Source organism: Delphinus delphis, chromosome 21 (assembly GCF_949987515.2).
Source record: "Delphinus delphis chromosome 21, mDelDel1.2, whole genome shotgun sequence".
NCBI classification, from domain to species: Eukaryota; Metazoa; Chordata; class Mammalia; order Artiodactyla; family Delphinidae; genus Delphinus; species Delphinus delphis.
Window position 1 is genome coordinate 14629701 of NC_082703.1, and position 27287 is coordinate 14656987.

General features: G+C 41.6%; 1 protein-coding gene and 1 long non-coding RNA gene across 2 annotated transcripts in view; one reads left to right on the plus strand and one right to left on the minus strand.

The window, feature by feature from the left end:
• The window catches only part of LOC132417659 (uncharacterized), a 191824-nt gene that overhangs the window by 78712 nt on the left and 85825 nt on the right, over positions 1-27287 (minus strand). The gene's annotated exons all lie outside the window — the stretch shown is intronic.
• The window catches only part of TRMT9B (tRNA methyltransferase 9B (putative)), a 56548-nt gene continuing 51081 nt past the window's right edge, over positions 21821-27287 (plus strand). The window contains exon 1 of the mRNA XM_060001382.1: positions 21821-22144. The gene's annotated coding sequence lies outside the window, so the exon portion shown is untranslated. The remainder of the gene's footprint in view (positions 22145-27287) is intronic.

The following is a 27287-nucleotide window of genomic DNA, read 5'->3' on the forward strand; positions in this document are numbered from 1 at the left end:
GTAGAACAGATAGCTAGCGGGAAGCAGCCGCATGGCACAGGGAGACCAGCTCAGTGCTTTGTGACCACCTAGAGGGGCGGGATAGGGAGGGTGGGAGGGAGATGCAAGAGGGAGGGGATATGGGGATATATGTATATGTATAGCTGATTCACTTTGTTATACAGCAGAAACTAACACAACATTGTAAAGCAACTATACTCCAATAAAGATGTTAAAATAAATAAATAACTCAGTTCAAATACAAGTCTCTTGTAAGTACCTCCTACTGGTAGAGCCAGACTCACATCCAAAAATCCCAGTTCTATGAAAATCTGGAAGGAAGGTGAAATGGTCTTTGAGTGACGCATTCCATTGTGTTAACCATGATCCTTATCTTGCACCATAACAACAACAAATTACAAAGGTGTTACAGGAAAATATAGGCAACCATTTTTATCATCATGGGAAGGGGAAAGATTTCATAAACAAAATACAAACCCCAGAAACCCCTTATGAGCAACTGACAGCTTCAACTACCTAAAAGTTTAAAGCTCATATATGAAAAAAGATACACAAACAAAATTAAAAAGACTTGCAGCTGACTGATAGACAATATATGTCATATGTTAGACCTCTGCAAGGAAGTGGGGCGGGAAGTCCCCCTGGTGCTGCCAGCGCTCTGCTGTGCGAGGCAGGTCATGCGGCTCCTCTGGATTTCACCTGCCTCAGCTGGAAAACGAGGGGCATGACCTAGCTGCTTTCCAGACCCACAGGCATGTCCGAAGCTGAAGTCATCACCTGCTCCCAAACCTGCTCTGTCTCCCAGGCCCCCATCTCAGCCAATGGCCCTGCTCCCCACCCAGTCACCCAGACCAGAAACCTGGGGGTCGTTTAGAATGCTCCCTTCCCTTCACCCACCGTCTCCTCCGTTGCAGGTCCTGCCCCTTCTCCCTCCTACATGTCTCCCAGTGCGGCCATCTGAATTCCAGCCCCAGCAACATCACCATCTCTGCTGCCTACTGCACAAGTCCCAGCCTCCACTGCACCCTCCTATTCTTCTTCCACACAGAAGCCATGTGAGGGATCACACTTATATTAAGATCTGGGTTTTTAAAATTTTAAAAATACTCAACACAATGACTTTTAACGTTCAGAACTGATACTTTCATACTGTAGTTGGGACAATACAGCAGTGGAGCTTTTGTGGAAGGTTATTGAGGAACATCCATCAAATTTTTAAATGTACTATAAATATCCTTTTTCTTTTTCTTTTTTTTTTTTCGTACGCGGGCCTGTCACTGTTGTGGCCTCTCCCGTTGTGGAGCACAGGCTCCGGACGTGCAGGCTCAGCGGCCATGGCTCACGGGTCCAGCCACTCCGCGGCATGTGGGATCTTCCCGGACCGGGGCACGAACCTGTGTCCCCTGCATCGGCAGGCGGACTCTCAACCACTGCGCCACCAGGGAAGCCCGTAAAACATCCTTTGACACTGATATTGTACCTGGCACTTTCCGACCTGCAGGAATACTCACACACGTGCCTATAGGGATGTATGCAGTGACCTTCACTACAGCAATTCAAAATAATAAATATTCAGTAAATGTAAATTTCTATCAATAGAGACATGATTAAATAAAATGCAGTAAATCCACAGGATGGATGTTGCAACCGCAGTTAAAAAAAGAATGAGGCAAATCTGTCTGTATGGATATGAGTTTTCAAGATATAATGGTTGAATAAATGAAACAAGTTGTAGAATAATACCTGCAGTAGGATAACACCTATGTGTTGAAAAGCTGCTCTCCATCATATTTGTAGGGGCAAATACTTGTTGGCAACTGCACAGAAGTCTAGAGGCATAACACACACCCCTTAACAGAGGTGACTTCCGGGAAGGACAATACAGCTGGGGTGGGAAAGAGGTTGTGAAAAGAGCCGTTTTTTAAATCTGTACATCTTCCTTATTGTTTAATATTTTACCAAAATATATTTGGATCTTACAGTTAAAATTTAAAAGCTTATTTTGCTGCCATTATGATATTTGGCAATAAATACATATTTTTACATTTCAGGGCATCATTTGGGGCTGTTCAGCACAATAACAATCATGGTAGGTGTTTTCAATGGTTAGCTATATTTTCTGAAATCAGGTTGTGCTTATATTTTGGATAATGGCCATATTCTTAATAATTAATTCCATGTAATTTTTAACCACCTTGCTTATTCATGTGCGACACATTTCTTGATTTTATAACTGGAATAGTACTAATTCCTGAGCCTTCAGCAATAGTGTCGGCTTCCCGGTTGCCACCCCATTACTTTCTCCCCAAATTATTATATCCGTATTTTCCACCTCCATATAACCATGAATTTGTGACAAATCACAGAAACCACAAGGGAAAAGGAATAAATGATAGAACACTCTCAAAACCCTGTCTTTCCTGAAATAATGCAGCAGTATTGATTTAGAACAGTTGAATCATTACCATCTCTTCTGTAAATACATCAATCAGACAGAAATAGCTCATGAGAACTGAATCTCTTCCTGCTTCAAAGTGCTCTCACTGTAGGGTAACTAAGAATCATGGAAGATTTGAAATTGCAACAAAAGGAATTTAGGTCAAGTTTAATGATGGATTTCCCATCTGTGAATGTTATTAAATATTCACAGAATTATGAAACCCTGATGAACACCTATTCTAAGAAAAAAAAAATTGCACTTCTCTCCACCATCATTGATAGCACCTTAGCCATTCCACAAGCATTTTTTATTTTAATTTTTTAATCTTTTTTTCATGGTCAAAAGCTTCTACCACGAACATTTATTTCTGTTAAAGCAGATTATAAATTCTCATCAGTACAAATATATATAACTTACATTTATATATACATTCAAAAGTAAAAATGAGATGGGATCTCATGTTGTTACGAGAGGTCAAGTGGCTGCAACTGGCAAATGGGATGTTCTGCTCACCACAAGGGAGAGGGATGGACACACACACCCACACACACATGCAGTCACAAGCATTTTTTAAATGCATCCCAGGTGCCACGTTCTGTGCCTGTCACTGGGAAATAGAGAAATAAATGACACCTGATCCTACACGCAAAGAACTTATCAAACCTGTAGGAGGAATGACATGCATTCATCTGCCCATTTGATCTTTCACTCAGTCATTTGTTGACAAGCATTACTGACTGCTTACAAATGCCAACACTGGGCTAAGACTAGGGATACAGTGGTGCCCATACTAAACTATGAAAGTACAGTAAGAAAACAAAGTTTGGTAACAGAGCAGAGCAAGATTATTCCATGTGACAGGAAATAAACCTTCACACAAAGGACATTTGAGCTGAGTCATAGGAAGGGTTTTAATAGGTACAGACACAAGAGGAGGGAATTTCAGGTTGAAGAAATAGTGGGAGCAAAAGGAAGAGAAACATGATAGTAGAGGATAGACTGGCCTAGAGCCTCAGGCATAAGTGAAACTCAGTATGTGACAAACACCATAGGGTATTAGGTGCTTAAAAAACAACCCCAAATCTCAATAGCTCACATCCCATCACAGTCAAATTTAGTATTCAGTGGGTAGCCTTCCACATGGAGATTAATGGACCTATGCATCTACTATTTCTGTCTTCCATATGACTCTGTGTGTGTGTGTGTGTGTGTGTGTGTGTGTGTGTATCTGAGAGAGAGAGAGAGACAAAGAGAGACAGAGAGAGAGAGAGATCATGCCACAGAGGAGATTGCAGGGAGTAAGACCAAGATTGGAAGGGCATACACATCACTTCTGCCCACATTCTACAGCCAGAAGTAAGTTACACGGACATGGTCCCACTAAACAGACGGGGCTAGGTCATTTCCCCGAGTGCCGAGGACGTAAGCAGACCTGGTTTATAATCACTTAGCATTGTCTGTGCCACAGAAACAAGATAATCTATGAAGGTGATTCATTTAAGACGATTCTTGCTTAGCATTTAAGTATTTAGTACTGAAGTATTAATTCACTGACTGTAATCACCATCATGTATATTGCAAGCAGACGTTTTGCAAGTAACTGTTTTGCAAGACGATGTGCTAGACTCTGAACGTGCAAGAAGTGACAGAATACACTGAAAGAGCTTACAATCGAGGCAGGGATCAGGACTTACACATAATGAGAGAAGTAACACAGTGTAACATACAGTAAGTGCCACGGGACAGAGCAACACTGACTTTGGCTTCAGTTTCTGATTCATACGTTACTACAAAAAAGGAAGCACATATAATGTTCTCTGGATTTTCTTACAGTTCTATGGTAGGCTTACGGTGTTCTCCAAACACAGAGACACATACAGTATTGCCCCTTTAAAACTCAGAGCTTCGAAAAAGAAAACTGAAGACCTTGTACAGAGAGCAGTATTTGCTCTCTGAGGGGAGATACAATTCATACAGCTGTCACGGTGACTTATTCAGTAAGGCTTCTGAAGGAAGTTAGCTGACTTCCTGACAAGTAAAAACAAAAAAGGAAATAAAACTTGTGACGTTTTATTGGGATCATTTACATTTGTCATGTAGAGGTGGTCTACCATAATCATTAAGAAAACTGGCGTTAGGGGAGGAGCTTCAAGATGGCGGAAGAGTAAGACGTGGAGATCACCTTCCTCCCCACAAATACATCAGAAATACATCGACATGTGGAACAATTCCTAAAGAACACCTACTGAACGCTGGCAGAAGACCTCAGACCTCCCAAAAGGCAAGGAACTCCCCACGTACCTGGGTAGGGCAAAAGAGAAAAGAAAACACAGAGACAAAATAATAGGGACAGGACCTGCATCAGTGGGAGGGAGCTGTGAAGGAGGAAAGGTTTCCACACACTAGAAGCCCCTTCGCGGGCAGAGACTGCGGGTGGCGGAGCTGGGAGCTTCGGAGCCGCGGAGGAGAGCGCAGCCACAGGGGTGCGGAAGGCAAAGCGGAGAGATTTCTGCACAGAGGATCGGTGCCGATTGGCACTCACCAGCCCGAGAGGCTTGTCTGCTCACCCGCAGGGTCAGACGGGGCTGGGAGCTGAGGCTCGGGCTTCGGTTGGAGCGCAGGGAGAGGACTGGGGTTGGCAGCATGAACACAGCCTGCAGGGGGTTAGTGCGCCACAGCTAGCCGGGAGGGAGCCCGGGAAAAAGTCTGGAGCTGCCGAAGAGGCAAGAGACTTTTTCTTGCTTCTTTGCTTCCTGGTGCGCGAGGAGAGGGGATTCAGAGCGCCGGTTAAAGGAGCTCCAGAGATGGGCGCGAGCCACGGCTAAAAGCGCGGACCCCAGAGACGGGCATGGGACGCTAAGGCTGCTGCTGCCACCACCAAGAAGCCTGTGAGCAAACACAGGTCACTCTCCACACCTCCCCTCCCGGGAGCCTGTGCAGCCCGCCACTGCCAGGGTCCCATGATCCAGGGACAACTTCCCTGGGAGAACGCGCGCCTCAGGCTGGTGCAAAGTCATGGCGGCCTCTGCCGTCGCAGGCTCACACCGCACTCCGTACCTCTCCCTCCCCCTGGCCTGAGTGGGCTAGAGTCCCCGAATCAGCTGCTTCTTTAACCCCGTCCTGTCTGAGAGAAGAACAGATACCCTCAGGTGACCTACACGCAGAGGCGGATCCAAATCCAAAGCTGAACCCCGGGAGCTGTGTGAACAAAGAAGAGAAAGGAAAATGCCTCCCAGGAGCCTCAGGAGCAGCGGATTAAATCTCCACAATCAACTTGATGTACCCTGCATCTCTGGAATACCTGCATAGACAACAAATCATCCCAAATTGAGGAGGTGGACTTAGGGAGCAAAGCTATATATATATTTTTCCTTTTTCTCTTTTTGTGAGTGTGTATGTGTATGCTTCTGTGTGTGACTTTGTCTGGATAGCTTTGCTTTTACCATTTGTCCTAGGGTTCTGTCCTTCCGTTTTTTTTTTTGTTTTGTTTTGTTTTTTATGCGGTATGTGGGCCTCTCACTGCTGTGGCCTCTCCCGTTGCCGAGCGCAGGCTCAGCGGCCATGGCTCACGGGCCCAGCCGCTCCGCGGCATGTGGGATCTTCCCGGACCGGCGCACGAACCCCTGTCCCCTGCATCGGCAGGTGGACTCTCAACCACTGCACCACCATGGAAGCCCTTTGTTTTTACTTTAAAAATTTTTTTTTCTTAATGATTATTTTTTATTTTAATAACTTTATTTTATTTTATCTTCTTTCTTTCTATTTTTTCTTTCTTTTATTCTGAGCTGTGTGGAGGACAGGCTCTTGGTGCTCCACCAGGCGTCAGTGCTGTGCCTCTGAGGTGGGAGAGCCAAGTTCAGGACACTGGTCCACAAGAGACCTCCCAGCTCCACATAATATCAAACAGCGAAAATCTCCCAGAGATCTCCATCTCAACACCAACCCCCAGCTTCACTCAACGACCAGCAAGATACAGTGCTGGACACCCTATGCCAAACAACTAGCAAGGCAGGAACACAACCCCATCCATTAGCAGAGAGGCTGCCTAAAATCATAATAAGGCCACAGACACCCCAAAATACACCACCAGACGTGGACCTGCCCACCAGAAAGACAAGATCCAGCCTCATCCACCAGAACACAGGCACTAGTCCCCTCCACCAGGAAGCCAACACAACCCACTGAACCAACCTTAGCCACTGGGGACAGACACCAAAACCAACGGGAACTACGAACATGCAGCCTGCAAAAAGGAGACCCCAAACAAGTAAGTTAAGCAAAATGAGAAGACAGAAAAACACACAGCAGATGAAGGAGCAAGATAAAAACCCACCAGACCTAACAAATGAAGAGGAAATAGGCAGCCTACCTGAAAAAGAATTCAGAGTAATGATAGTAAAGATGATCCAAAATCTTGGAAATAGAATAGAGAAAATGCAAGAAACATTTAACAAGGACCTAGAAGAACTAAAGAGCAAACAAGCAATGATGAACAACACGATAAATGAAATTTAAAATACTCTAGAAGGGATCAACAGCAGAATAACTGAGGGAGAAGAACGGATAAGTGACTTAGGAAGATAACATAGTGGAAATAACTACTGCAGAGCAGAATAAAGAAGAAACAATGAAAAGAACTGAGGACAGTCTCAGAGACCTCTGGGACAACATTAAATGCACCAACATTCGAATTATAGGGGTCCCAGAAGAAGAAGAGAAAAAGAAAGGGACTGAGAAAATATTTGAAGAGATTATAGTTGAAAACTTTCCTAATATGGGAAAGGAAATAGTTAATCAAGTCCAGGAAGCACAGAGAGTCCCATACAGGATAAATCCAAGGAGAAACACGCCAAGACACGTATTAATCAAACTATCAAAAATTAAATACAAAGAAAATTATTAAAAGCAGCGGGGGAAAAACAACAAATAACACACAAGGGAATCCCCATAAGGTTAACAGCTGATCTTTCAGCAGAAATTCTGCAAGCCAGAAGAGAGTGGCAGGACATATTTAAAGTGATGAAGGAGAAAAACCTACAACCAAGATTACTCTACCCAGCAAGGATCTCATTCAGATTTGATGGAGAAATTAAAACCTTTACAGACAAGCAAAAGCTGAGAGAGTTCAGCACCACAAACCAGCTTTATAACAAATGCTAAAGGGTCTTCTCTAGGCGGGAAACACAACAGAAGGAAAAGACCTACAATAACAAACCCAAAACAATTAAGGAAATAGGAATAGGAACATACATATCGATAATTACCTTAAATGTAAATGGATTAAATGCTCCAACCAAAAGACATAAACTGGCTGAATGGATACAAAACCAAGACATGTATATATGCTGTCTACAAGAGACCCACTTCAGACCTAGGGACACATACAGACTGAAAGTGAGGGGTTGGAAAAAGATATTCCATGCAAATGGAAACCAAAAGAAAGCTGGAGTAGCAACTCTCATATCAGACAAAATAGACTTTAAAATAAAGACTATTACAAGAGACAAAGAAGGACACTACATAATGATCAAGGGATCGATCCAAGAAGAAGATATAACAATTGTAAATATTTATGCACCCAACATAGGAGCAACTCAATACATAAGGCAAATACTAACAGCCATAAAAGGAGAAATCAACAGTAACACATTCATAGTAGGGGACTTTAACACCCCTACTATGGACTTTCACCAATGGACAGATCATCTAAAATGAAAATAAATAAGGAAACACAAGCTTTAAATGACACATTAAACAAGATGGACTTAATTGATATTTATAGGACATTCCATCCCAAAACAACAGAATACACATTCTTCTCAAGTGCTCATGGAACATTCTCCAGGATAGATCATATCTTGGGTCACAAATCAAGCCTTAGTAAATTTAAGAAAATTGAAATTGTATCAAGTATCTTTTCCGACCACAACGCTATGAGACTAGATATCAGTTACATGAAAAAATCTGTAAAAAAATACAAGCACATGGAGGCTAAACAATACACTACTTAATAACCAAGAGATCACTGAAGAAATCAAAGAGGAAATCAAAAAATACCTAGAAACAAATGACATGGAAAACACGATGACCCAAAACCTATGGGATGCAGCAAAAGCAGTTCTAAGAGGGAAGTTTGTAGCAATACAATCCTACCTTAAGAAACAACTCAAATAAACAACCTAACCTTACACCTGAAGTAATTAGAGAAAGAGGAACAAAAATCCCCAAAGTTAGCAGAAGGAAAGAAATCATAAAGATCAGATTAGAAATAAATGAAAAAGAAATGAAGGAAACTATAGCAAAGATCAATAAAACTAAAAGCTGGTTCTTTGAGAAGATAAACAAAATTGATAAACCATTAGCCACACTCATCAAGAAAAAAAGGGAGAAGACTGAAATCAGTAGAATTAGAAATGAAAAAGGAGAAGTAACAATGAACACTGCAGAAATACAAAGGATCATGAGAGATTACTACAAGCAACTCTATGCCAATAAAATGGACAACCTGGAAGAAATGCACAAATTCTTAAAAATGCACAACCTTCCGAGACTGAACCAGGAAGAAATAGAAAATATGAACAGACCAATCACAAGCACTGAAATTGAAACAGTGATTAAAAATCTTCCAACAAACAAAAGCCCAGGACCAGATGGCTTCACAGGTGAATTTATCAAACATTTAGGGAAGAAAGAGCTAACACCTGTCCTTCTCAAACTCTTCCAAAATATAGCAGAGGGAGGAACACTCCGAAACTCATTCTACGAGGCCACCATCACCCTGATACCAAAACCAAAGATGTCACAGAGAAAGAAAACTACAGGCCAATATCACTGATGAACATAGATGCAAAAATCCTCAACAAAATACTAGCAAACAGAATCCAACAGCACATTAAAAGGATCATGCACCATGATCAAGTGGGGTTTATCCCAGGAATGAAAGGATTCTTCAAAATACGCAAATCAATCAATGTGATACACCATGTTAACAAATTGAAGGAGAAAAACCATATGATCATCTCAATAGATGCACAGAAAGCTTTTGACAAAATTCAACATCCATTTATGATAAAAACCCTCCAGAAAGTAGGCATAGACTACTTTCCTCAGCATAATAAAGGCCATATATGACAAACCCACAGCCAACATCGTCCTCAATGGTGAAAAACTGAAACCATTTCCATTAAGATCAGGAACAAGACAACGTTGCCCACTCTCACAACTATTATTCAACATAGTTTTGGAAGTTTTAGCCACAGCAATCAGAGAAGAAAAAGAAAGAAAAGGAATCCAAATCGGAAAAGAAGAAGTAAAGCTGTCACTGTTTGCAGATGACATGATACTATACATAGAAAATCCTAAAGATGCCACCAGAAAACTACTAAAGCTAATCGATGAATTTGGTAAAGTAGCAGGATACAAAATTAATGCACAGAAATCTCTAGCATTCCTATACACTAATGATGAAAAACCTGAAAGTGAAATTAAGAAAACACTCCCATTTACCACTGCAAAAAAAAGAATAAAATATCTAGGAATAAACCTACCTCAGGAGACAAAAGACCTGTATGCATAAAATTATAAGACACTGATGAAAGAAATTAAAGATGATACAAATAGATGGAGAGATATACCATGTTCTTGGATTGGAAGAATCAACATTGTGAAAATGACTCTCCTACCCAAAGCAATCTACACATTCAGTGCAATCCCTGTGAAACTACCACTGGCATTTTTCACAGAACTAGAAAAAAAAATTTCACAATTTGTATGGAAACGCAAAAGATCCCGAATAGCCAAAGCAATCTTGAGAACGAAAAACGGAGCTGGAGGAATCAGGCTCCCTGACTTCAGACTATACTACAAAGCTACAGTAATCAAGACAGTATGGTACTGGCACAAAAACAGAAATATAGATCAATGGAACAGGAGAGAAAGCCCAGAGATAAACCCACACACATATGGTCACCTTATCTTTGATAAAGGAGGAAGGAATGTACAGTGGAGAAAAGACAGCCTCTTCAATATGTGGTGCCAGGAAAACTGGACAGGTACATGTAAAAGTATGTAATTAGAACACTCCTTCACACCATACACAAAAATAAGCTCAAAATGGATTCAAGACCTAAATGTAAGGCCAGAAACTATCAAACTCTTAGAGGAAAACATAGGCAGAACAGTCTATGACATAAATCACAGCAAGATCCTTTTTGACCCATCTTCTAGAGAAATGGAAATAAAAATAAACAAATGGGACCTAATGAAACTTCAAAGCTTTTGTACAGCAAAGGAAACCATAAACAAGACCAAAAGACAACCCTCAGAATGGGAGAAAATATTTGCAAATGAAGTAAATTAATCCCTCAAATTTACAAGCAGCTCAAAGAATTAATCCCCAAAATTTACAAGCAGCTCATGCAACTCAATATCAAAAAAACAAACAACCCAATCCAAAAATGGGCAGAAGACCTAAATAGACATTTCTCCAAAGAAGATATAGAGACTGCCAACAAACAAATGAAGGAATGCTCAACATCATTAGTCATTAGAGAAATGCAAATCAAAAGTACAATGAGATATCATCTCCCACTAGTCAGAATGGCCATCATCAAAAAATCTGCAAACAATAAATGCTGGAAATAAATGCTCCAATAACAGTGCTTAATAACATGATATGTTGCACAAAGATACAGATCTACTAGAGAATGGACTTGAGGATATGGGGAGGGGGAAGGGTAAGCTGTGACAAAGTGAGAGAGTGGCATGGACATATATAAACTACCAAATATAAAATGGATGGCTAGTGGGAAGCAGCTGCATAGCACAGGGAGATCAGCTCCGTGCTTTGTGAACACCTAGAGGGGTGGGATAGGGAAGTTGGGAGGGAGGGAGATGCAAGAGGGAAGAGATATGGGGACATATGTATATGTATAACTGATTCACTTTGTTATACAGCAGAAACTAACACACCATTGTAAAGCAATTATACTCCAATAAAGATGTTAAAAAAAAAAAAGAATACTGTCGTTAAAGTTAGAACCAAATCATTTCAAATCGCAGCCCCATCATTTATTGGCTTTGAGCAAGTTATTTAACTTCCTTTAAGCTCAGTTTCCCCATTTGTTAAAAAAAAGGATAATAATTATGCTGCCTTGGGCTCTCCTGAGGACTATGTGAGTTAATGCATTGTTGTACTTTGTCCAACACCTGGCACATGATAAATATCTTTAAAATTAATTTTTATGATTATGTTAAAATCAGTGTTTTGGGAGATTACTTAATAACATGATATGTTGCACAAAGATACAATTTAAAATAAAAATGAATATAATATCCCAATTTTGATTTTAAAAGTATTAAACAGATGGACTCACACAGGCCGACAGGAAGGAAATGCACCAAAATGTGAACAATAGTGTCTTTCAGTGGTTCAGTTATGGGTTTTTTTCCATTTTCATGCAATTCTGAATTCTCAGATGTTTTTAGAGTAAACGTTTATTTCTTTCATACACACTCTATTATCTCAAAAATTCCTTCCATCTCTTAAACTTTATATGCACACATAACTGTTTTATTAACATGATGTGATTCTTTTATGTTATTTTCTCATGAAATCAAGAACACTTCTTGGAGGAAATTCCTTGCTTTACTCCTGTGTTAGAATAATCGGCCAGTAACATTAAAATTTAACCTGCTGAGAAGCAAATGGTTTCTGCTCCTAGATTTTTTCTCTTTCAGTCAATAGTAAAGAGCTAAAATGTCTTTTCAAATCCTTGTTTTTCCCCTTCTTTCTCTAACATGCACCTGGGTCCGGAATGTTGGATTAATTCCAAATAATTTCTAAGATAAAAATTTCCCTAACAGTTGAACATGACAATCAGAGACATAGAACTCCAAGCAATTTCAGACTTTCTTTAAAGCTGGAGCTAAAATATACTGAATTTTTACGTATGCTGTAGTTTATAAATTTAGGTGTAAATTGAATTTTTGAAAAAAAACTTCATTTTTTTTTTTCCATGTGAGATGGCTTTCTCTCTTGCACGAACATTTCTTCAGTCAAGTTAGCCCGTGGGTAAAGAAAATTCTTTTAACCTGGACTCAGTTTGGATATAGGAAAACTGTGCTTGGCATTTCTCTTAAATTGTTCTCTTCAGGTTAGACTGATTTGAGTTCTGATCAGATAAAACAGAGCTCACAAGGGATGGCTACGTATATTACATTACCCTTGCCTGTATGTGGCCAGAATAGTAAGTGCAGAAAAGCCTTGGCCTTCAGGAATGTAAGAGCCACTGTCCAAAATGATGGACGAGTTTGCTTCTGCAATAACAGAAAATGTTCGGGCCAAGGGCCTTCCCACCTGTCTGCCCCTTGGCAATGACTTCAACCTCTGGGCCAGTTCACTTGCAATCTTTCCCTTAGGAAGGCATTTTATTTATTTTGTTATTCTTGTTAGGTGATGACTGTTCATTTTGCTATTAGACAACAAACAAAACAAAAACAAAATAATCTGCAAAAACCAAAATACCTTTTTCTGGCCTTTTTGTTCAATTGGATTTTTTAATCACCTCCCTACTCATTAACTTTATTTTATTTCCTTTTCTTCTTTCACATTAAATAGGAAAAAGGAAGTACAAATTCCAGGTCAGCAGGTATGAGCACAGTCTTACGTCTCAAGCCAAGGATGCTGTTTTCCCTGATTATCTGTACACAGAATCCTCATGGTCGTTGAGGCATATTCCCTGCTCTGGTTTCAGACAAATGCCTTGAATAATGGAAGGAAACCGATCTTTGCAACTCTTCCCCATGTTAGTTTATATCTTTGCTTGACTACTATTTCCAAACTTAACCAGTTTCTTGATGAAACTAACTAGAGAAGGAAGGAGAAACCGGAGTGGCAAAGGCTATGTTGTGGAAATAACCGCCTCATTCTTTGTCCAAATGCCTGAAGAGACTTTGTGTTCTGCTGTTTCTCAACACCCATTGTTGATACCGCATCAAAGAATCCCAGCTCTGGAAGGGACTTTGAGATGTCTCGGAAGCATGAGCTCCCCTCTGATGTATGGATTCCTTCTGCAAGGATCAGCAATAAGTAAGCTGGCCTCTTCGTCTGCCTGTCCAGAGACAAAGATTTGTACCTGTTGAAGGAGCCAGCCCGGCTTCCAGGCAGCTCAAACTTTAAAACCTCTTGTTCATATTGAGTCTAAATGTGCTTCCCCGTAATTCGCCTTCGCTGGTCCGAGTCTGCCCTCTGGAGCCTCTCAGAATAAGTCTCCTTCCTCTTCCATCTTGCAAGTTCTTCCTAAATTCTCCACGTGAATTAAATAGAAGCTAGTACCAGTTATTAACTCCACATCCAATCCTTTGAAATCCAGCTTGGAAAACAGGAAGCTTCTACTCAACCTTTAGATAATAAATGGGAAAGATAAACAAGGCACCAAATCTCCCTCTATATTTTACAACTTTCTAGATCCAGGCAAAAATGCTTACAGTTTGTTTTAAGAACTGTAAGGGAGCTCAGTGATCTGAGGTCTAACTCAATTCCCTGAATTTTCAGGCGAGTAATCTAAGATCCAGAGATCTTGGTTGAGATTGGGGTCAAAGAACTCTGGTTATCGTAATTCTGGTGGTGGGACTGTAGGAGCGCAGTACTGTCTTGCTTGTTCTCAGAATATAAACACTGTACATTGGCAATCACAAATAGTTTTCCAACAAAATTTTCTTATGGCGCAGTTTTCTGAAGCTATTTTACAGTAAGTTAACTTCTAGTAACATATATTAGTACCTAATTTTAATTACTATTCTAGTCTAAATAAAAAAAAAAATTTTACCTCCCCTGAAGTTCCAAAAATATTGTCAGAGAAAAATAAAACCACTTCAAAATTCACCTTCCATTTGCCCCAGAATATCAAATCTCTAGGAACTACATATACACACATAAGTGCACACAATAAGCACGTGCACACACACACACAATGAATCTACTTCTCCATTCTTCTTAGAGCTGACTATCATATAAACTCAAGATCACCATTAACAATAGGTAGATGTAATCAAGATGCTTACCCAGGGAGCTGATATTTGACGGTACCTAACAAAACATGATGTAAATACAACAAGTAATTTAAGCACAATACAAGATGGGGCACATATGGCTGTGTCTTTGACATAGCCATGAACAGCTTTCAGGTTTGGAAATGCTGTGGTAATTGTGACTTCTATATTTAAAACAACTGGACTTACACTGCTGCACTTGAGTACTTAAAATAATACTAAAGGAAAGGAACAAGAGGGCCTTCCACATGTTGATACGGCTTCTCACACACTTGATGGGTAACAGCAGGGATGCCAGATCAATAAAATCCATGAGGACAGAGTTGTGGCTACAAATAGGGATATGCCATGCTCTGAAACTACACACAGTCCCTTTCTCCTTAAAAATATACAGAAGAACGTAAAAGTGAAAATTCCATTACCCAGAGGGAACCACTGTTAACATTTTGGTATACTTGTCCAGTATTTTTCCTGCACATATATGTGAATATATAATTTACCTAACCTAAAATCTTTTCTATGCTGTTTCACTTAACATTCTGTTGTATTTCCAGGTCACTAAATTATCTTCAAAATCATGCCTCTGTATTTTTCTACATTCTAGATGTTCTACTTTTTATACGACACATTTTCTGTTGCTGGAATTTCTTTTTTACAGTCTTCCTTTTCCTACCATGAAAATAAGGTCACTTTCTCACTCCCTATCCATTTGAAGCTGAAAACAAACAACACATACAGAAAAAAAAAAAAAAAATCAGACCTGAGTTTCTGTGTCTGAGAGTGCTTCTTGAAAAACCATTATATAATAGCACTGCAAAAAAGTAGAGATAAAATAAACCAGGAGATATGTGTCACTTATTGCTCCAGCAAAAAGCTGACTCCAAAAAAATGACAGGATCACAAGCAGAAGATGATGAAAGAGCAACATGGCAGAAATGAAGAGAAAAGGGACGCAGAAACAATACTCACACAGCTACAGAGATGAAGAGGAAGTAGGAAAAGGACACAGAGGATGTCTGGAGGATGACACAGCTTCCGGTGGGGCAGAAAAAACAATGCTCTCTTACATCTTCAGCAAACGTTATGAACTAGATGGAAGAGGCCTAAGGGGCTGGTACTGCTGAGAACAGCAAATTATTAGTGTGTATAAGAACTTCTGCCATAAAGAATGTTCTTGATAATGCTACTGGAATAACAAGAATTCACATGTTGCCATGCTGGCAAAGAAAACAGGATGCTTTTAGAAACAGATGACCATGGATTTGCGGTAATGGAACAAAAGCCAACAGCTTAAGTGGCAGTGGGTTACCATCAGCATTTGTCATGTATTTTATTCAATACTATGTAATATAGAAAAGTATCATGTCACTTACTTGTCGGAAGTAGATGCCTGTGTTCCTTCAACAAAAACTTTTTGAACACCTCCCTATGTACATACAGCTCTGGGCTAGACTTTGAGGATGAATCCTACTGCTGGTTCCCGGGAGGAGACAGATGGGACACGTGAACTCTCATGACATTCTGCACCTTTCCTCCCAGATACTTGCTTCAGTTTGAAATTACACATTTTATTTGTGATATCTGTGATGATTTGATTAATGTCTGTCATCTCACTAGACCATAAGTTCCATGAGGGTAGGAATTTTATCTGTTTTGCTCACCACTGTTTTCCTAGCACAGTGCCCGGCATATGACAGATGTTCAATGAATACTTGTTGAAAAAAATGAATAAATACTTCAAAAAGTTAGTATTAGGTTTTATAAGAGGCACATAGATAAAGACTGCTAAAGTCTCTGGACAGAGTGATTCAGTTTTAGATAAAAGCTAAAAGGTTTTAAAGAAGACATGGTTTTGAAAGTCAGGAGACCAAATTAAACAATTATTATAATCATCTAGGTGAGAAGTAACAGGACATAAACGACTTAAGTAGAAACAATTAGAAGGGAGAGAAGTAGATAAATAAAAGCATTACAAAGATCAAATTGGCAGATGGTGGCTGCCAGTGGGATACGAAGGGCCAGGAGAAGCAAAGAGTTTGAGGATGCAGCAGGTGACTGGGAGGATGGGATTCATAGAGAAATGCAAAGAGCAGCTTGATTAGGTCCATGGAGAGCACAGGACCTCAGATCCAAATGTACTGAGGTCACTCTGAAGGGGACGTCAAGCAAGCTGCCAGCAACGTGGGTCGGAGGTTTACGAGAAGACCAACTCAGAAACACAGAGTTTTGAGACATCTTCACAGAGATTCTGCTTGCAGTCATAAAGGTGGATGAGGCTGTCCGGGGAAAGATCACGGAGAGAGAAAAGAGAACCAAGGAGAGGTGCTTGAGGAATGTTGAGATTTTTGGTGGGGTTATTTTTTTACGTAGTTCAGGAAGACAGAGAGGCCCATAAAACTCTATCAGATAAGAAACCATCTTATCTTCCATGTTGGGAAATTCACCATTTACCCCCAAAGGAGTCCTTCTGGGCTTCAGAGGTCTGGAGAATACCAGTTCCATGGATAAAAGAAACAGCACCAGACTCTCTGGAAACAAAGTGGTTGAAGAAGTGAAGGATTTAGGACTTAAGTGGACAGCATATTGGACCCCAGCCCTTGCACACTCCGAGATGCTAAGCAAAGCTTCTGGTCGGCACTCCTGTTTCCAAGATGTGCTGATTTATATTATCAACAGCTGTGAGCTCTTTGACCCCCCAGCCCAGTCTGACTGGTTTGTTGTGGGAAACCCTTTGGAACCAAAGAGGTCACAAAGCTTGAGCCTTGTCTATCCCTGTTCTCAGACTGCTTTGTCTCCAGTCTCCTCCGGTGATCTTTCTGACAGTGCCTCACAATTTCTTCCTGTAATCTGTGGCTAATCTCGCCTCAGTTTACCATTCCACCGGTGGAGAGATCCCACTTTCTTATGCACCAAGATAGTATCATGCTAAACGAGTTAAAATCACTCAAAAATATGGAATGACTTTGAAAGGAGGAAAAATGTGGGTAAATACATGGCAATATTTTTAAAGTCTCCATTATAGTAATAATAGGTAAGCACCCAACATGGTTAATAGCCAGTACTTAGATCAAGGCCTTGTATGAAGTAGATGGTCGAGGTTGAACTGAATGGAATAGTTATACAAGCATCGTAGCAATACATGTGAATTCATTAATTAAGATATGTGCATTAACCTCAAAGTGCCAAGAATTGTGATAGAAAATGAGGACAAAATAAATAAGATAATGGTCAGAAGCTCTAGAAAAATAGCTTACATGAATTTCTTGCCTTCATTTAAGAAACCAGAGGTGTGGAGCTTAGGGCTGCAGAAGCTAGAAAAATCTCATGATTCTCCTTGGGCCTGGAGAGGTAGGTTGGGGTCAGGGGCTCTGTATCCTATTCTATGGCATTCGTGGTATTTAATAAGCAACGGAGAACTGGTCATGGATGTCAAGCAGAAGGGACATGAAGTAATTTGGTTTTAGTAGTTATTCATTACATGTTTTTTTCATATTTCCATTAAACAAATGGTTAAAAATCATAGCTGCTAAATTCTGCATATAATTTTCATAATGGTTCAGGGGAAAAATGTGTTTTTTTTAAATTTATTTTACTTAAAAAAAGTCAATTGGAAAATGTGATTTGACTTGTAGAAATTTATTTGCAGATAACATGTCTGTTTCTATCGGGAGGAGAGAAGCCCACTAAAAGGGCAGAGCCACAGGCAGGACAGCTGTAGCTCCACTTCCTGTCATGGCAGTGTTATGGGCACTGTATGTTATCACACAGTGGTGTTCTTTCAGGTTATAAAGACAGAAGCAGGTCATCTACATTGCTTTATTATGAAGCTCACGAAGTAACGAAGAACAAGCAATAGTCTCTGCAGTCATAAGCAACTCAGAAGGTTCTGGAAGGTCAGAAAGGAAACAGTAGCCCCAGGTAGTACAGTAGGGTGAGCTCTTCAGCGTCAAGGCATCCATTGCTCCTACAGTGTGACTCAGTCATGCAAGTGGCTCTGTGTAACTCTGTCTTCGCTTCTTCTGAGGCCGTGAACAGAGTGGTTACCAACCCAGGCCCTGGAACACTCACTGCCTGGGTTTAAATCCAGGCCTTGCCTCTAAGGCTCTTGGGAAAAGATCTGATTGGGTCTGTCTCCTCATCTACAATACAGCACATACCTATACGGCATCGTTCTCCAGCCGCAGCCTTGTAGGTCACAGGACAAACTAGAGAGCTCCCTCAGGTGGGCATGAATCCTTGTCTGAGTTAGTCACATGATGGAAAGTATGGCAACCTCTGTGTAAGGAACCACTGTGGCTGCCTTTCTCAAAATGGGCAGAGCAGGTACTCAGAGGACCATGGCCTGCCATCTGCTCCTCAAGAAGTGCACGCTAGACACAGAGTTAACTAATACAGGAACTGAGTTAATGAAGCAGTTGAATAGTATTAATAAAATAAAATAATATATAGTATTATATAATGTAATTATTATATCAATATAACACACAATATTATATACAACATATATAATATGTTGCTATTACAATATATAATAATATAACATTGTTTAATAATATATTATTAGTTAATATATATCATAATATATTGTAATATATATTAATAATAAAGGCACTTAGTTAACTAAGCAATGTAAAATGAAGTTAAGTGTGAGTTTAGGAAGAAACAGGAGAACACTTGTTCCACAGTGGTCTAATTTCTGTTGAGACTATGGTCACCACAATTCATAATTCACTGTAAGAGTAAAACTATTACTTCTGTAGAGACTCCACTACTTAATAACAATCTTATAGATGGTAACACTGGCATACTTGTATTGTTTCCTTTTTTTTCCATACAAACTTTCCATTCTAACAAGCTGGGTTAAGAAACATCATAAGATTGGTTATATTCACCTGAGACATAATAATATTTTTCATGAAAAATGTCAAGCATCACAAATAAGGAGATAATAACACAATACCCCGCAGCAACAGTGACTGCCAATGTTTGGCAGTCATATTTTATCTATGTCTTTCCCCCCGAACACTTTTGCTGAGAGCTGAAAGTGAAATTCTCATGTACAAAAAAAAAATAAGTGTTAAAAAGGTCCTGCTTCAAAGAGGGAGTGCTTTGCTTCTGGTGGCGTGCACATTTTCTCTGTAGCACACTTTTCTTTCCAGTCCCTCAGCCGTTACTCAAATTCTGTCAGTGGCCATGGAAATGCCTCTTATAATGGCCTCAAATAGAATAATCTATTTTTCTCCCTGCCTCCCAACACGGAAATGGTAACTCATGTTCACAGACCTCTAGGGATTCCACAGATCTGCTTTAGCTAGTCTGTGAAATCCCAGAAAATATATGCAAATATTTTTACATTCTTTTTTTTTTAATATAGGAAAGTTCCAAAGCTTCTATCAGGTTCTCACATGGGCCTATTACCTACAAAAGGTTAAGAACCGCTGCCTCTGCCATATCTTGAAAGCATAGCAAACATACTTTCTCATTTCCATTCCTTAGCCAGTTCTGCGTATCAAAATCCTGCACCTGTTGCCTCCTTCAGGCTCCCTCCCCTGACTTCGTCACCTATAACTGATTTCCCACATGTTTTCCTGCAGGATTCAAGCCAGGGCTCTTTCACATTTATCACATTCCGTTGAGGTCCTATTCACTGGACAAGTATTTTCTTAGGCACCTGCTATGTGGCAGCCACTGTATCACACTTATTTAGGTGTGCTTTGCCTCCTACCGCACTGTTAGAAGAGCACAAGCAACATCCCAGTATCCAGTATGGAGCCTGCGTCCAAGGAAATAGTGTAGCTCTAATTCCACTGAATGGAAGCAAAAATGAGCAGTGGCACTTCTGTGTGCTGGCATTCAGCTCAAGAAGAACATGTATCACCAGGCTCATGATTTTTTTCCCTTTCAAATGCAAAACGAAACGTTTATATAAAAAGTCAATTTTTATATAAATTTTATATAAACGTTATATAAACGTTTATATAAAAATGTCAATTTGATTATCCTTGGGCATTAAGATAGAGATGCCGAAGCAAAGGTTCCCTCCCCTACCCGGATATAGTGTGGCACTAGAAAACTATTCCAGAATCGCGAACTATATATGCTGATCTCCACGGCCCTCTTGGTAGCGCCTTAAATAGCATCACCGGTATCTATATGAGACATGTAGTTGGGTCCCCACAAAAAACTATGCCTGGGAGTACATCTCCACCCATCCACCCCGACCCCGGAGTCGGGAGGGTCAAGCTCAAACACAAAGAGGGTCAGAACAGTTACTAAACATGTTAACTTTCCCGTATTGGGTACGCGCCTTTTTTTTTTTTTTTAAGTCATACGCCTCTTAAAATTACTGAGCTGTTTGATAACAGAGGTTGAAGACGACCAGGTTAAGGACCTGGCAGAAAATAGTTAACCCTATTGCTACAGACGCGGAGGGTGGGGGAGGGGAAATCTGTGTCCAGCTTTCGGCAGATACTTCCAATCTAAGTTCCATCCCTTCTTCTGAGGGGTCTAGTTTAGAAAAATTCTTAACAAATTACGCAGGCCGTTTGAGCGAAAACATCGGAAAGTCTGACCAGTGGCACCTGGGACTTAACCCCTTTGATCGTCGGTTTTCCCATGTACCCACTGGGGGCCTTTCCGTGGCAGAAGGTGTTTGCCAGGATCAAATGAGAGAAGACGCGCTGAAACGTCACGCTGTTGTCACCCAGGTACGGCGTTGCTGCGCTCCAGGTGTGCTCGCCTCGGCGTCCTCTCCCACGTAGGACGGGCCACGCCGGGAGGCACAGACGAGAAGAGCGCGGGGAGCGGGCAGGAAGGTCACCCCGATCCCCAGGCCGGGCGGCGCGGCAGAGCCTCACTTCCCGGGCACGTTCGGGCGGGGCACTCCCAGGGGACCGGGCAGGCAGGCGGCACTCCCCGGGCTCCGCTCGGCGCCCGCCGCGCCTGCGAGGCTGGCCGCCCTCCCGGCCCGGAGGCGCCGCTGGCCCGGGTCCCCGGGCCGCCGGAGCCCGAGCGCAGCCCCCAGAGGTGAGGGCGGGTCAGGAAGGCGGGCACGGCGATGGGGGCGGGGAGCTGCGCCGCCGGGGCCGCGGGCGGTCGCCCGGAGGCCCCCGAGCCCCGGGAAGCCCGCACCCGGGCCGCGGCGGGAGGAGGCACTGGCGGAGGAGCGGCCCCCAGGCTCTGCCCGAGGCCTCCGGGGGCCGCGCAGCAACTTCTCTTTGGAAGCCCTGGGGGCGCGCGCGCGCGCTCCCACCCGGGCACGCGCATCCCCGGCGCCCCGCTCCCCCGCGCGCGCTCCGTCTATTTTTTCCCATCGCTTTCATTCTCACACTCCAAAGTAGGTCACCGGGTGGAAGTTACAGCCGGTACAGACCCCGGCTTTGATGCGAAGGCAGATTTTCTCCCCCGGCCTCGGGCGGGGGGGATGCACTGCAACTATTCGGTTCCGTAGAGCTGCCCGCCCCCATACCTTGCAGCCAGCGCCGGCGACCGTGGCGTTGACAATGGTCCGCAGAGCGGAGCGGCGGGAAGCCTCTTTTCCACCCTAGTTCGGCCGGCCCTGCGCCTGCCCCTGCCCCGCGGACCGGGAGGAGGGGGCGCGACAGGTCGCCTCCCGCGCTCTCCGGCGTCCGCGTCCCGGGTCTGACCGCCTGGGTGAGTGCCTGCTCTTCCGCTGTCATTCCAGTGGCCGAGGGTAACATGTTTACCTTGAAAACTTAGACGTGATCCGAACAGCCAGCCGAGCCTGGCGTGCAGTAAGGGACTGCGGGGATGTGCTTCAGATGTTACACCGGATAAATCAGAACCCAGAGCTGTAGGGGACATGTAGTGTCTAAAGGTGAAAATGAATTTGTGTTTTCCTGGAGTACACGTGTATCTTTCCCTTTAGAAGCTATCACTTGGGAATTGATTTTTAACTAGCAGGAGGCGATGAACTAAGATAACTTGAAGCCAGAAAGTTTGTCAGAATATTTTTTAGTTGATTTGGAAGAACTTAACTGAAATAGCCCAAGCTAATGTCAAAAATACAGTCTAAGAAGGAATATCAAAATGCGATGGTAGGATTTGTATAATATTTGCTATCTGTGTCCTTATGTAGTATCTGGCTTCTCTGTGATAAATGTTATAAGCGTGGGATGCTTTAGGTAGAAAGACGGTAGGGTTGTGAACACCTCCATGCAAAGCTTTTTACGGGTTGGTCTGCATGCATTTAAGTGTACACTGAACATTTCCTGTGGGCAAAGAGCTAGAATGTGACTATATCATTTTGAGGTTTAGGTTACTAGCAATAATACAGGTAACAGTTGGCTTTTAACCCCTTGTTTCAGGAGCTGAAGTACTATTATTCACGTGACTCATCAGCATAGCGAATCCTTGACTAATGAATGGTTAATCTGTTTTGAAGTTTAGGAAGAGAGAACTGTAGGTTCTTCTGTCCTTGTTGGCCGGCTGAAAATGCAGTATAAAGGGCTCTCCAGGGATGGTGAGGGATGCTCTAGAGTAGCTCAGAGGGGAAGATCATTTGGAGAGAATGAAAGTGACTCCCTGATGGCCACTGACTGCCTATAACTGCTTTTAAAGTGGACCCTGACAGGTTGAAAAGGATCTACCTCCTCACTAAGGAAAACTGCTCCAGAGAACTGCTTTCTTAATGCATTTGGTAGGATTTGAGAGGGGAGCTGTCTACAGACGTTTCTCTTAATTCAAAAGAAATCCTTTTTCTAGAAAGATTCAATTACTGTAATGATGTTCTTTGGAAATAATTTGTCCTTTTGTGTGTTTGTCATCATATAGCAAGAGCACCAAGGTAGTTCAAAGGTTTTAGTAAAATTTTACTTACCAGAGGGATGGGAAATGGAAAATGCTATGTCTTCATGGTTAACTCTGCATTAAAATGGAGGGGCGGGGTGGGGGGCTTCCCAATACATCTTATATCTCTGTGTAAGTATCGCGGTATCTTCTAAAGCCAAATCCTACTGGGGATTAAGAGGGCTGTAAAGAAGGTATTAATACTTTCAGTATTCCTGATAGGTGGATATGTGAATACTTATATGCATTCCACTTGTAATGAATTAATGTAATTGTAATGAATGACATCTTAAATGGGAACTGAGTCAGCTCTCACTGTGATTTAGCCCTTGGTATGATGAATTGTTGCGATCAGGCTGTCAGCACTTCTCTGTGCAATCTTTTGTTTTTACTCGTAGATGAATTAGGAAGGGTTTTGAGGAGAGTGGCAGGAAAGGATGAAGGTACTGGTGATTTATTTAAGGGCAGACGGAAGGAACTAAATATGGAGGCTGATTCTGGCATACCTTGGTCACTGGTTGCTGGTCAGGCTCAAAGTATGGTGGTGCTAAATGACCAGTTGAATGTCCCTCAGTCTGTGTGATTCTCTTCTCTTGATGTCATCAGACAGTACATAGCCTGGACCTCTAGCTAAGATGTATGCAAAAGGAGTGACACCATTCACTTTGGGTACTCACTTCCCATCCAGAGAAACTTCTAACCACTTGGAGTTTGAGCTCCATTACCTGGACTGAATCCCAGCTCTGAGCCATTTCCTCATCTGTGAAATGGGAATAATGATACTTCCTAACTAAGGTGGCTGTCAGGAGGTACTTGGGGTAAAATGCACATTGTGAGCGGTCTTACAACAAAGAGAAATACTATGACTTAAATATCATCTCCTAGGGGCTGCGGAGGGGTTGCTGTGTAATTGATGGTAGAATTGAATATTTGGGTGAGTGGCTCATTCCACTGTCCTGGTATACTTAGTATACGCTCATAGAATATAGTATAGAGCACACTAGACTCTTAGTAATCACTGTTTTTTGGGAGTTAGAGGCTCATACTGTGAAACTTGCATCTTCTCCCCCATGCACAGGCCTTTGGCTTACCTAGGTGAAAGAAGTTACCTGTGGTGGCTTTTGGAGATAATGATGAGATCGAAGGAGATGACCCATTGAAATTCTCAAATCAAATTTAAACCTTTAATTAATTAGTTTCTCTTAATGCCATTAGAAGTGTGGCCCTCATAAAATGATAACAGTCCGTAGTTTCCCCCTGGACAGTTATATATTTAGAAATGGAGTATTTGGACTTTGGGGCTGAAGCAGCAATATGATTCGTGCAGGTTTTAATCATTCAGCACCCCAAGGCGCCATGCTAAGCCTTCAGAATGCAAGAAAAGCAGACCTGACCCCTCCTGGAAGCATGTCTGCTGGTAATACACAGGTAAACCTGTCATTATAACTGTGCTAAGTGCTATGCAGGAAACATGTCAAAGGCAGAGATGGGGAATTTGACCTGTGGAGGGAGGGGGTCGTGAAGGAAGGTCTTTGGGGAAGGAAGAGCATTTAATGCTCAGTGAACAGCACCTGCAGAGACTCTGCACACGGTGCAGGTTCCCTGACTGGGGAGGACGGTAGAGAGAACAGGTATCTTTGAACTGGCCCCCTAGGGCCATCATTGCCGAAGTCTGGAGGTTGGGATTCAGAGCCACCACCTGAGCTGCTGACATCAAGAGCACACTCTTTGAGCTGTGTTCCAGTGATCAGAGAAGCTGCTACAATGCGCCACTCCACCCAGGAGGCTAGTAACGGAACATGGTTACCAACGTCAAAAACAAGATAGCAAACATCTTCCTTAGACACCTGGCTTCTCATTCAGCTCCTCTCACTGGCAGAACCTAAGCAGTGCCCAGAACCCTAGCTGCAAGGGACTCTGGGAAATGTGGTTTATGGCTTTCCAGCCTCAGAGATAGAGGAAGGCACACCTGAAGGAGACCAGAATGAATGCTGAGTGACACTCCATGTCTAACGCTTATTGAAAACGTATTTCATCAGAGCTAGAATATTTCATTCAAAGCAGGTACATGACATATTGTAAGAATCAAAAAAGGATCCAGTTGCTAACCAATTTGCATTTCAATCAGATGGATGTTATAGTCATTACTGGAAAATTGCTGGAAAAAGCACCAAGCAAATAAATCACTAAAAATTACCAAGCGCCCACCTCTGCCTATGGTGGTTCTATCTGAATGTGAAATAATGTTCCTTTGTTTTGGTTTAATAATCAAAGTAAAATATTGGGAAAATGATTTTTAAAAGGTCCTCCCCGCCAAAGTCCCAGATAGCCTATACGTTTAATGAATAGCAATACAAAGGAAGAACCAAGGTCTGATCATGGAAATGATAGCTCCTGGCAGGCTGGTTCTTTCATTAGATGAACTATCTGTGTATCTATGTTTGTACTGAATCCTTCTTTGCTCTGGAACTTTAATGGTGCTTTTTTTAAGGATTAAAAAGATAGAAATGTCCTGTTAATTGGAGATTAAAAAAGAGTATGCTTGAATTCACTTTAATCACTTATTTCATGCTCTAGAGCTTGTCAGATTTTTTTTCAAACTACTAAAGTGAATATGATCTTTACAATTTCTAAGTAACACATTATCATTTATTTTTACTCAAGAATTACATGAGCACATCTAGGAATTAGTCTTGATTACTGAATGAAATCATTTTATATTTGCCTCTGATATTTGGAGATAGAAAATGAGAGAAAAGTACCTGAGGCAAATGGAGTTATTTAGTGAATTTGTCAGTCTAATACATATACAATTTTTAAGTGATTTTCATGTTTCAGAAAATGAGAGTTCATTCAGGTATCTTCTCTGATAGGTGATGAAAGCATTCAAATGCAAAACTACAAATGTTGCCGGGGGTAAACCACACTATAATATGAAGAGTATGTTCTTTGGGGTCCAGTGGTGACACCAAGAGTTTAGCCACTCTGCCCAAGCCACCAAAAATAAACATATCAAAATAAAAACAGTACTCTTTCTCTGTAAATGCAGCTTCAAGACAAATCCACTCTCTTCCATACTGAGCCCCCAACTAAACCCCACTTAAAGTGTATTCTCAGGAAGGAACTGCTTGAATCGAACCTTAATCTGATTAACTGCAGGGAAAAGTAAGTAGTATTCATCTTTCTATGTTACAGTAACACACAAATGACCTAATTCCAGCTTCTTTCCCCTCCCACAGTTTTTCTCTTTCATTCATATTTGAGTAAACATTCAAGAGAAAAACCTGGATTTCTCCTCCCTGTGGGTTATAAGCATGATGAGTTCTTGTCTTCAGCTATATGGAGCTGAAAGCTTATCCAGCTTTGTAGGATACAACTCCTTTTATGGATTGAAAATCAAAATGATCTTTTGATTTGCCAAGTGTATTATAAAGTAGAACATCCAAATCTGAAATCACTCTCTGGTTAGATTAATGATGTGCCAGATTGAACTGGGGATGTGGATAGAGGGAGCATGGGCTTTCTGTATATTTTTTAAAGCAAAATTTGAGGACTAGTATTTGAACATCATTGAATGATTTGTTTATTCACTGACTATGAAGTGGATATTAAGCACCTTTGTGTACCAGGATTGGTACTAGGTGCTAAAGATTGGTACTAGGTGCTACCTTTGGGAGACTGATGCTCTGGGGGAGATAGCAATCAAGGGGTATAGTAATATGGTACTCTTATAATGAGTATGGAGAACGGTGGCTTTCTTAAAGAGAAAGAGGTGTATTTTCTCATGGTGTGGTGAAAGGTGGAGTTAACTGAACCATAAACATATTTCTCACTTCAAAGAATATCTACTGATATTTTTAAAAGAAAACAAGAAAAAGTCAGCCGAGAGAGAGACAAAAAAAATGGCAGCTATCTAGGACCATGTCTTTTATCTGTCCCTTTAACCCACAGAAATCAAAGTAAGTGAGCTTGTCAAGAGTTAGAAGGT